This window comes from Propithecus coquereli, unplaced genomic scaffold (genome assembly GCF_000956105.1).
Source record: "Propithecus coquereli isolate 6110/MARCELLA unplaced genomic scaffold, Pcoq_1.0 Scaffold313, whole genome shotgun sequence".
NCBI classification, from domain to species: domain Eukaryota; kingdom Metazoa; phylum Chordata; class Mammalia; order Primates; family Indriidae; genus Propithecus; species Propithecus coquereli.
Window position 1 is genome coordinate 512,192 of NW_012148764.1, and position 11,551 is coordinate 523,742.

The following is an 11,551-nucleotide window of genomic DNA, read 5'->3' on the forward strand; positions in this document are numbered from 1 at the left end:
TCCTGTGCTGGAGAATCCCATCACCTTTATCATCTGGGTGGCAGCTGTGTTTCATTCGCTCCCCCAGCGTCCCTTGCAGCAAGAAGGCAGGCATGTGACCCAGCCCTCACAACTTTCTCCCCTCAGACCCACCCATCTACCCCTCCTCCCCCTCTCCTAATTGAGAGCTAGGGATGCAAAGAATCAGGGACCAGGGCGACTCTTCCCTGGTGATGATGCCAACTGCAGTTAGTCTGGCTCATGGTACAGAGGAGACAGTGATGCTAGAGGTGACATGTAGAGTCCAGGGCCAGGAGAGTCAGGAACCTGGTGCCTCTGGCATGGGGGCAGCCAGACTGGACAGGTTCTGCTGTTTTCTCTGAAGCCCCCTCCCTCCAGGATTTTCTGGGTTACCCTCACATCCTATTAACAGATAATTTTCTTTTAAATCAGCCAGAGTTAGTTTCTGTTGCTTGCAACCATGTTTTTACTTTATCAGTGCCATGGATCTTTTTTTTAAAAATTTTTTTCAGTATCATGGATCTTTACTTTGGAAGATACAAAAAGGGATCAGAAGTGTATAGAAGAATTAGATTTGCAGTATAATACATTTGCATTACAATTTGGACAAAGGAAAATTCATAGGAGATCTGAGGGCAACAGCCTATAAAATTCTCATGTTTTGGGTAAGAAATAGTACAAATTAGCAGTATTTTTATAGTTCATAATGAATAATACTGGTAGAAATATTTAGTGCAAAATAAAATAGTGGCTAAAAATCTCACATGTAAAATATGTTATAGATAAAAATAATTGATAAAGTATAATTGGTTGGTTAATTCTATAATTGTAATTCTGCAATTGGAAGTTAGTTCTGGAAAGATTAGATCTTGTAACCAAGAGGAAAAAAATTGGTAATGGCTAAAAATGGCATTTGTTAAAATATGTTATTCACTAAAAATTGACAAAAGAATAAAATCTTATTAATAAATTTTTTATATGCAAAATGTGACTTGGGAATATCATTCTTGGGAGAAATAATGGCTTGAAAAGGCAGAACTTGTAACTGATGAAGGTTTATTTGAAAAAGCTGATTAATAATCTAACCTTCATTTAAAGTTCGAGGAAAAGAAATAAGCCATAAGAAAAATCTTTGAAAATACAATATAGTATTGGAAGCAAATACTATATTGTGTTTTAACACTGCTAAGTGAACAAAAATTTAACTAGATAAAACCAATATGTTGATATAATTCTTATTAAAATGCTTTACTCAAAACGTCTTTGAGAAAAGAGCCTGTTTATGGGCTCAGATGCACTCTATATTGCTTATCCACATTGGCTTTCCTTCTCCTATTGGAATTTCCTGGCCTATTCTTCTCTGCTTACCTAAATACCACTCAACCTTTAGGACCAGCTTATATTCCAACTTTTTGGAAGGACTGCCCTAACCCTCTCACCTCTCTCTTCTCAGAATTGCTGTTGCCCTTATTGTCTTTACATCTCATTTGGCAGTAACCACATATATTTCCATTCTATTTCTATGTTTTGCCCACTTAAATAAATTGCAACCTTTCTTGAGATAGGGTGGTTTCTTCTACCCCGTTGTATATTTTCTATGCCATGAATATTCTTTCAATCCTGAGTCATCTCTTGAGACCTAGGCAGACAGATTATAGGAGTCAGGGCAGAGCTTTGAGGTTCACATCAGACATAGGGAAGTCCTGCACTTCTGGGAACCCTTGAAATGATGGTGAACATATGCTAAAGGAGACAAACATTTATTTTATCATTTTCAGTTTCCCCCCTGTCTCAAATCCACCTTTTATCCTTAGAATGGCCTCTATGAGTGTAGGATAAGTGTTAGATGCCTCTGACTTCTCTATGATATCCTTTCTGTGGTTAAAGGAAGCGTGTCCAACATTCCGTTTTGCAGTTGGTCAGGGCTACAGGGAGCCTGAATCAGATGACTTATCCCAGTCCTTTTAGGCTTCTTTACATACAACCAGAAGAATTAAGGGGCCAAAATATACTACCCAAATGCTATTTATGCTATTGTAAATATTTTCTTCCGGTGTCTTTTTTTTCGATGTGAGCTTATTTTCATGGATGGGATAGGTGTAGCTGTTACCTCTCCAAGTCTTTTTCACTTAACACTATTGCGTAAGCTTTCCCTCTTATCATTGAAAATTCTTTGCAAATGTTTCTAATGGCTGCATAAAATTCCTTAGGATGGATATACTGTAGTTGAACGCTCCCTTGTAGATCTACACATTCATTCATTTGCTCATTCGATAAATATTTATTGAGTGCCTGCTATGCAGCAAGTATTGTTATAAGTACTAAGAACAGAGCAACAAACAAAGCAAAGTCTCTTCCTTGATGGAGGCTACATTCTAGCATTCTTGTTGGAGGAGGAGATATAATAAAAATATATATACAGCTGAGGAGCAAACTCAGCAGTGTTGCAGAGCTCAAGATGTTTAAATGCTCAGTCAAGGTAGGTCTGTTGAGAAAACCTGGGACCATGTAACATAGGATGGGAGTACTTGAATGGATGTTTCAAATATTTTGGCTCAGCAGACCCTTCTGATCCCTCAGAACTTGCAGAAGTAGCCCACCCCTCCAAGGTAAGAGCTAGCACTTTCTCTGTAGAGGAAGATATTAACAGAGGCCTCTTCCCAACCCAGCAAAAGATAACCCCTTAGGAGCTGCACTCACCTCCTCTCCTGACTGCCAGGTGGACAACTATGCTGGATAAACCCCAATATAACTCGACTATCCTGGGTCTAATAAATAGGAAAGAGATTACACCCCAAATGAGCTCTGAGAGTTAGCTAACATGTATTGCTGGGAGCCAGGGGAGTTATGCTGGGACATTCTGAAGATGCTTGATCAAGGGGATGGGAAGATAAGACTGGATAAGCAAGAATTCATTCACCAGGTGAGACTCTGCTGGGACATGAGATTTAATTTTCTGGAAAAGATCCACGGAGATAAGGCAAACTTGTGGCTAGGGTGGTCTCAGAAGCAAGGAGAAAATGAAGGCCCATGCTGAATTTCCCTGTCAGAAGGTAAAGGAAGGAATAAAAAGGTTGAGGGAAGCAGCAATGCTGGCATGGACATATTATGTGAGGCCAGAAGACCCATCAGAGCACACAGCATTCACCAATGTCATCAGGAATGTGCTGACAAAAGGGGCCTCACTAAGCATCACTAAGAAGCTCAGTGATTGCCTCCTCCGCTGCTGGCCACAGCTGTTGGCAGGAAAGGCTGTCCCAGAGCTGGGCTTGTTAACATTCATGGGCACGATACAAGCCTGAAATCAGAGAGGCCAGATGACTACACTTGCCGTCCAGAAACCATAGACCTGTATCACCATGATGATGGAGAGGCGGCCAAAGGGCTTGACTGTAGAGAGTTAAGGAGGCAGTTAATAAGGCATGTTGTCCCTTGGACAAAACAGATGGGCAGCCAGTCCTTAACATCTATAATCAGTAGAAGGCTATATTAGTCAGAGTTCTCCAAAGAAACAAAACCAATAGAATATAGAGATAGATGATAGGTAAGTAGATAGATAGATAGATTGATTGACAGATGGATGAGAGGGGATTTATTAGGGGAATGAGTTCATGCTACTATGGAGGCCAAGAAGTCCCATGACATGCCATCTGCAAGCAGGAGAACCAAGGAAGCCAGTAGCTTGGCTTAGTCCAAGTCTGAAAGTCTGAGAACCTGGGGGGCAACTGGTGCAAGTTTTGGAGTCTGAAGGTCAAAAACCCTGGAGTTCTAATGCCCAAAGGCAGGAGAAGATGGGTGTCCCAGCTCCAGAAGAGGGAGAGAGCAAATTTGCCTTTCCTCTGCCTGTTCGTTATATCCCAGCACCCAGCCAACTGGACAATGCCTGCCCACATTGGGTGAGGGTGGATCTTCTCTACTTAGTCCACTGATTCTAATGTCAATCTCTTTCAGAAACATCCTCTCAGACATACCTAGAAATAAAGCTTTACTAGCTAACTGGGTATCTTTTAATCCAGTCAAGCCAACACCTAAAATTAACACAAAGGCAAAAATGGAGGAGCAGGGAGCTGATGGGGTCTCTTTGATGAAAATCACCATCCTTGCCCAGTTCCCAGATCTGAGCCAATGTTCAGATCTGCAACTCATTGACTGTAGAACTGGACAGTTTCTAGGTGGAAGGACCCTGCAAGATCACTGCATGTATATACTATAATGTTTCCTCCACAAGGAATTATGGCTGTTTACTCTGACGACTGTATGCTGAAGGAAGGGGGAATTCCCAGACATTCCAGACAACTGGACACAGTGTCTGAGTTGACATTGGTATCCAGAGACCTGAAACACCATCAAATCCTCTCTGTTAGAGTGGGGTTTATGGGGCCAGGTATTAAATTGCATCCTCACTAAAGTCTAACCTATAATGTGTCCACTGGGTCCACAGTCCCACCCAGTGGTCATTTTCCCACTCTTCAAATGTGGAATTGGGATCAGCATACTTTGTGGTTGGAGTAACTCCCTCATTGGGTCTTTGACCTATGGGGTAAAAGGTACCACAGTGTAGAAGGCCAAGTGGAAACCTCTGAAACTGCCTCCCTTCTTCTTCCCTTCCCTCAGTCAATATTGTAAATCAAAAACAATATAGAATTCCAAAGGGATGACAGTGATTAGCACCACCATTAAAGATCTAAAGGTTGCAGGGTTATTGGTTTCTACCATATCTCCATTTAATTCACTGCTCCTGCAGAAACTGGATAGATCCCAGAGAATGACTGTAGAGTACCACGTGTTAAACCAAATAATGACCCCAATTACAGTTGCTATGGCAGATGTAGTATTTTTGCAAGAACATATTAATAACATTTCAAGTGCATGGTATGTGTCTTGGCATCTGTGTCTCAGAGGATTGAACTGATGTTATCATCCCATTGGTGAGACAATTAAAAAGACTAATTAGAGCTGATCTTCAGGTTGAGCCATGTGGAGCTAACAGCCTTGATGAGTGTGTGTGCAGGGGAAGCTAAATCAGAGTGGGTGCCAGAGAAAATGAAAGAGCAAATGGAGAGATAGGAGATGATTCATGTAAGGCATCTCGCCATTTCAAGGGAACAAAGAAGTGAGATAGCAATGAGATGGGTCAAGGGAGGGGTTTTCTTTGTTTGTTTTCTTGGTGTTTCTTTTTTTCCCCAGAGACAAAAAATATTGCAGCCTGTTTTATATTAATTTCAGTAGAGAGAGAAAAGAGATGATGCAGGAAGAAGAGAGAAAATAATTGTTCAAGTGATGTCCTTGAGCTGAACACAGAGATGGAGGCTTGGAATTTAAGTGCAGGAAAAGGATATTCGACACTAATTGGCTCTTACTAAATGTGACAGAATATCTCCCCACTCCTTTAAGTATGAGGATTTTCTTTACTGGAGCCGGCTTCTAGCCAGCTTTTCTTTTTCCAATTTGTACTCCAAACTTCAGATCAGCCTATATTTTAAAATTTGTTTGCACATAATAAAATAAAATATTTTAACACAAAAATTAGCGTTTTACCATAATAGTTGGTGGTACCTGTTCAATGTACTTAATATCTAGTTAAAGGTGAAAAATATTATAAGTCAAGAGTGAATAGGATGATCTTTAGGATGACTGCAACCCTTGAAAGCCTGTATCAGAAGTTGTATCAGAAGACATTATATAGTTACATAGTAAGTGCCAAATAAGTGGTATTGATATTAGGTGGTAAGAATTCCCACGAGTGTGAGACCACTCACTGTGATCTGGTGTGGAGACAAGGCTTCACAGAAGAGGTAGAACTAGTGTAGGCATTGAAGAAGAGAAAGCATTTGGATAAGAGGGCAGTGAGATGAAAATTTTCTGATATGGTGGGAAGTAGCAATTTACAAGAACCTTCTACAGAATATAACAGAAAACAGTTGTAAACTGCTATAACCCAGGGGAACGGTCAACCAGAGCAATTATGTTTAGGAACTCTGCTAATTTCTAGATTGTGTACCATTGGGCTGAGATCTTATCCAATGGTGAGCCTGATACCCTCCTGAAACCTGAGACAAGATAGCTCTAACTTAATTCGGAGCACTGATATGGACATAAAGGAGAAGAAAGCACAAGAAATAGATCAGGAAACTAAAAGCCAACACGCAAAGCATTTTTTAGTATTACTTTTAAAACTCTTCTGTTTATAGTAAGGAGAAGGAGGATAAAGGGTAATTGAGTTCAAATTAGAAATCCCTCTGATAAGGGAAGTGACAAAAATTAAATATACACTTTAGAATAAGACTAAAAAATGTAGTCAGAAGCTTCTATGGCGTGAATTTAAATACTGTAAAATTGTATAATTTTGTTTTATTTTAACATTTGATGTCTTGCCCTTGCTGCTGCTCTGGAAGATTCAGTGGTACCTACACTTTCTGCTTCATTCCCTTGAGACCCAAAGTCTACATTAACTGGCAGCATGGGCATATATAATAGTATGGCTGTGAAGCATTATTTATTTTTCCTTTTTAGTTTCAATATATTTTACATCTCTAGCAAAAATGGGAGATGGCAGTGGATTTTTAAAAATTTCAGTCTTATTTAATAATGACATCATTCCTTAATCATAAATGACCAGACATCCCAAGTTTCAATGTGGGGTAATTGTGCCCAGCATTATTGTTTTTATTAACTAGATAGTTTAAAACTGTTAAGTTTAAAGTTGTGAATAAATTTCCATCTCACCAATTCCAGTAGAATATAACTTCATAGTTGTTTTCCCTCAGGATGTGCGTCTATTTCCCTAGATCCTTTCTTATGCTCTTAAAAAAGTATGAGTGAGGAATGTTTTTTAAAGGAAGTCTTTGAACAAGGAAGTACAAATATCATAAGCTCTGTTCTCTATGTTTTTTTACCAAAAATCTGATCTGTCTGTCAATGCCCTTTTGTCATTTTCAGAGTGTGGAGAAGAAACTGCCTGAGGTAAAAATGGAACTTCACACTCCACAAAGCAAGGTGAAATAATACTAATAATACAGCACTTTTAGGCAGTGCTTCCAAACATATCAGGAAATTCCATAAAAAGCAGGTACCATGGAAAAAAAAGTCAAATGATATTAAAAGAAAAAATATCCAACTGCTTTCTAGGACAGGTTACACATTGGGTAAAATGCATTAGAAGAAAAAAAAGGGAAATAGGACTTTACCTAGAAAAAATAAACATTCTCCATCCCATTTCTTGATAATACCATTATTGGCACAGGGATGATAATGTAGTTGCCAAAAATAAGTGCAAGGCTGAAGTTTGAGAATCAGCGGGAAAAGAAATGAGTTTGTGACATTCTCATCAACCACTTCAATCATAATTATTGTTCTTAGCAAGTATGTGTTTAGATTTTTAAGATCCTTGATATTTTTCCCCAGTGAAAATGATTTTTATATGAGGTAACTTCTAAAGAAGTTTTCAAATTATAAGTTAAATGGAATGTTTTCATAGTTGTAAATATAGAGATTAAAATATGTACCCCAAAAATACCTGTTGATAAAAATTTCTAATCAGTAACTAAATCACTAGAGTGGTGCAAATATAATCAATCAATAAATTTAATTTCTTAGTTTTTTTCCAAAGTTTAGTTTAGATTTAACCTAAATTTCTTATATGTAATAATTATATGTTTATTCATTTATGCATTTTGATAGGAAATGGAAATAATGGTAGGAGGATAGTTTGAGGAAAACCACGTTAGCCATTTTGGAACACTTGGAGATAAGCAGAACTAGAACTTACTAAGAGATTCTAAGAACAAAGAAATGGAAAATATGCTTGCTGCTGTTTTCCTGGGTGAAATAACTGACTTCCAGTAAGGTAGAGGAAATTCAGATGCCTTAATTTTTGTTTTAGAGGAGCTTAGTTTCCGTAAGAGCACATAGAAAAACTCACAGAAATACTGTAATTTGAGGTAGACCTGACACTCTATTGTGGAAAACTTCAGATTTTTCTCTTATTGAGTTAACTTGTCTTGTTAAAATGAAAAATTCCAAAAGAAGGGTAATATGTTTTACCAAAGTAATAATGATTCTAGTAAATTCAATATATATATTTCTCTAATGGCTAAACATTAATTCTTCAGCAAAATATTTTATTCATTTTCCCTAAAAGAAAATTTGTCTATCTCTTAAAGTAAACTTCCATTAGCAGAACCACCTCTGCCTGCTCTAGTCAGGGGCCACTCTGCCCGGATGCGATGTTTAGAGGTCATGGGTGGAAACAAATGGGAGCTGTTTTTGGAGGCTGTTTTGCCTTTTTAGGTTATGAGGGTCTCTCTGTGTTTAGGGTAACATGATTGAAGGCTCCACTCCAGCTCCAATTAGCACCCTATAATTTATTAGCTTCTGCTTTAAGATTATGCGTTAACTTCACAAATATTTCAACCACGGAAACAGCAGCTATCAAGTGTCTCTTTCCTGATCCAGCCCTCTGGGGCTGGATTGAAATACCAGGAAACAGTGGTACAGTTGGTCTGTCAAGTGAGAATAATCATTTGTGCCTATGCCTGCCTGAGGGCATGATGTCTCTGATTGCTCCTTAGGTCTGCATCTGTGTGTGTGTTTGTTATATTTGTGGATAAATAGATTCTGTTGTGTGGATGCCATATTTGTATTATTAAGGTTTCATTTATTTACGGGCAATAAGGAAGAGCCAGTATTTATGAAATGTGAAATTTGTGTTTGCTTAACCCTGCTGCTTGTGTAAATGTCACAACTTCAGTTACACACAGACGGCAACTGTGATAATGATACCGTCTTTAGGGACATTTATTCCTTTACTTCAGATTTCAGGAAGACATAATAAATCCTAAAAATCTAGCAAGGAAAAATGGAATATACAAACACCTTGACAAGTACAATCAAAATGTGAATTATTTGCATGCAAATTGTCAACAAACTGTTAAAGCAATTTTAGAAAGGGATCTTAACATTTTTCAGTTTTATTTATTTTTAAAGTCTTTTCAAATACCTTTCCATTTTTCTTCCATGCTCATGAATTACATTCAAAATGCAATTTATGGAAATGGCATTTATATAGAAAGCAGTTTTTCTAAGTTCTATTTATTTATCTCCTTCAACTCCAAAGTAACCAATCACTAAGTGCTTAAAAAAAGGCACTTTATTTTGATAGAATATGTATGGGTGCCTACATAGAAATGCAGGCTTTGTAATTCTAAGCAAAATGAAAGTTAAAGTTATCTGAAGAGTTGTTTCCTCCAGATGCAAAAGGACACAGAAAATACAGTACTTACCCAGAAACAGTGAAAAGAGAAGTGTTCGGTCAGGACATCTGGGTCCCAACACCCACCACCTCTGCCCTCTCTCCCATCCCGGCCTGAATTAATCTTAAGTCATCGCTAGAATTTGCCATGCATTGAAATAGAACTTCAAAGGGGAAATGAGACGGGATGGCAACTCCTTTTAAACTGAAGAAGTAGAACAGATAGAGTTCCCTGAAGCTGGGTGACTGAGTTCTCAGCCAGAGGGCAATCGGCGAAGGATTACGTGGTGGTGGAGAGACATCTCTCCCCTTTTCATCACCTCTCTCTTGGCCTAGGCCAAGTGCCAAGGGAAAGCTGCGGGTGAAGGGGACACCAGTGCCGTGGGGTATGATCAGAGGAGAATGCAATCTCTCTCTCAGACCCCAACCCAGGTATGACATATGTAAAAAGTCATGTTTGCCTTTTCTCGTGCCATCCCTCATTTCCTTGAATGTCCTTTTATCGACTGCTAGAACCTTCTCTAATCTACATGGTTTCACAACTATTAGCAAGACAGGCATTGAAGTTCACATTTTGTGAACTTGGTGGGCCTGAAGAATGTCAGTTAGGGCTAGTAATTCCCTGGAGTTCTCTTTGATGCTCTGATTACACAGAACTAAATCATTATATTCTAGGTCGTCTTGCATCTCTACTTTAGGAAGGTGTAAACTGCAGGGAAATGCTGTGCTTCATGCGTCATACGTGCCAGGTCTCTGGAGCCTGGACTGGCTCAGCAGTCTGGACGGTCTGTTCGGGATTGCCCCAAAGGCCAGTTCCAGTGAATGAGTCTCCTCACCAGCAACCTGATATTCGGGTCAGATGCAGCTGAGGAGAGAGGCTGCAGTAATCAGAACCTCGTGGCTGGGAAAAGGCTCCCTGTGGGTCTGACCACAGACCTTGTGAGTGTCGGTGCAGGTGGGGTGCAGGTAAAGAGCCTCTTCCAGTGAGGAATAGTTGGAGAAGATGTCTAGCGGAAAACGCACTGTTTGCTTTCTTCAACAGCATACTTCGTTGCAAATTCTGAAAAGCACACTGAGACTGAACGCATTTTATCTATGCTTGTATATACCAGTGATCCATGCCAGTGGAACATGGATTAAAAAAAATCCACAGAGAAGTCCAAAGTTAATTTTAGTTATTGCTTCAATGTCCAAACCTCAGGCTAACTCTTAAACAGCTTGGTTAGGTTGGGTGTGAAGAATTTCAGAGCAGTGAAGGCTGTTAAATTCTGAAGTGAATTAATAAGAGAAGCAATAATACTTCCCTCCTGGAGAATAGAGATCTACATCTGACCGAATGGTCTAAAGGTAGTGCCATTTGATGGAGTTAGGACAATGTCCTGAGACAAGTCCTTTGAGATCTGGGATACTATAAGTTCTACAAAGCATTAATCTTTGCTTTTCTGTCTTTTTTCCCTTCTTACTCTCCTATTGTAAGGGAGAAAATAAGACCACAGTTGAACAGCAAAGAGACAAGTAGTTATTGCAGTGGACAGCAGTGCAGCCATTGCGCCTGGGCTACTTGGTTGGCATCCTGGCTCTACTACTGATGAGCTTCGTGACTGAGCAAATCATTTCTCCTCTGTGTGTCTCAGTTTTCTCATAGGTAAGAAGGATATTATAATAATAACTACCACACATAATAGTGATGTTTAAATGAGTTAATCTATACATAAAGCCTTCAGATCAGCACCTGGTGCATGAGAAATAGTTAACATTAGTTATTATTATTGTTATCACATCTGGTACAGCATAATCATATAGTACCTTCCATCTGAGCAAAACCAACATCATTTTTGTAGTGATAATACCTACTTCACAGGTACCCAAATGATAGAAAGGGAATGGTAACTCTGCCAAGTTCATGCTCAGAATGAGGTCCCTTAATTGCTTCCAACTCTTGAGACTATTACCCAAGATAAATTATATTTGCTTCTCATGTTATAATGAAAATCAAGATTTGTACTAATATTGTTATATAAGCAGAACTAGAACTTACTAAGAGATTCTAAGAACAAAGAAATGGAAAATATGCTTGCTGCTGTTTTCCTGGGTGAAATAACTGACTTCCAGTAAGGTAGAGGAAATTCAGATGCCTTAATTTTTGTTTTAGAGGAGCTTAGTTTCCGTAAGAGCACATAGAAAAACTCACAGAAATACTGTAATTTGAGGTAGACCTGACACTCTATTGTGGAAAACTTCAGATTTTTCTCTTATTGAGTTAACTTGTCTTGTTAAAATGAAAAATTCCAAAAGAAGGGT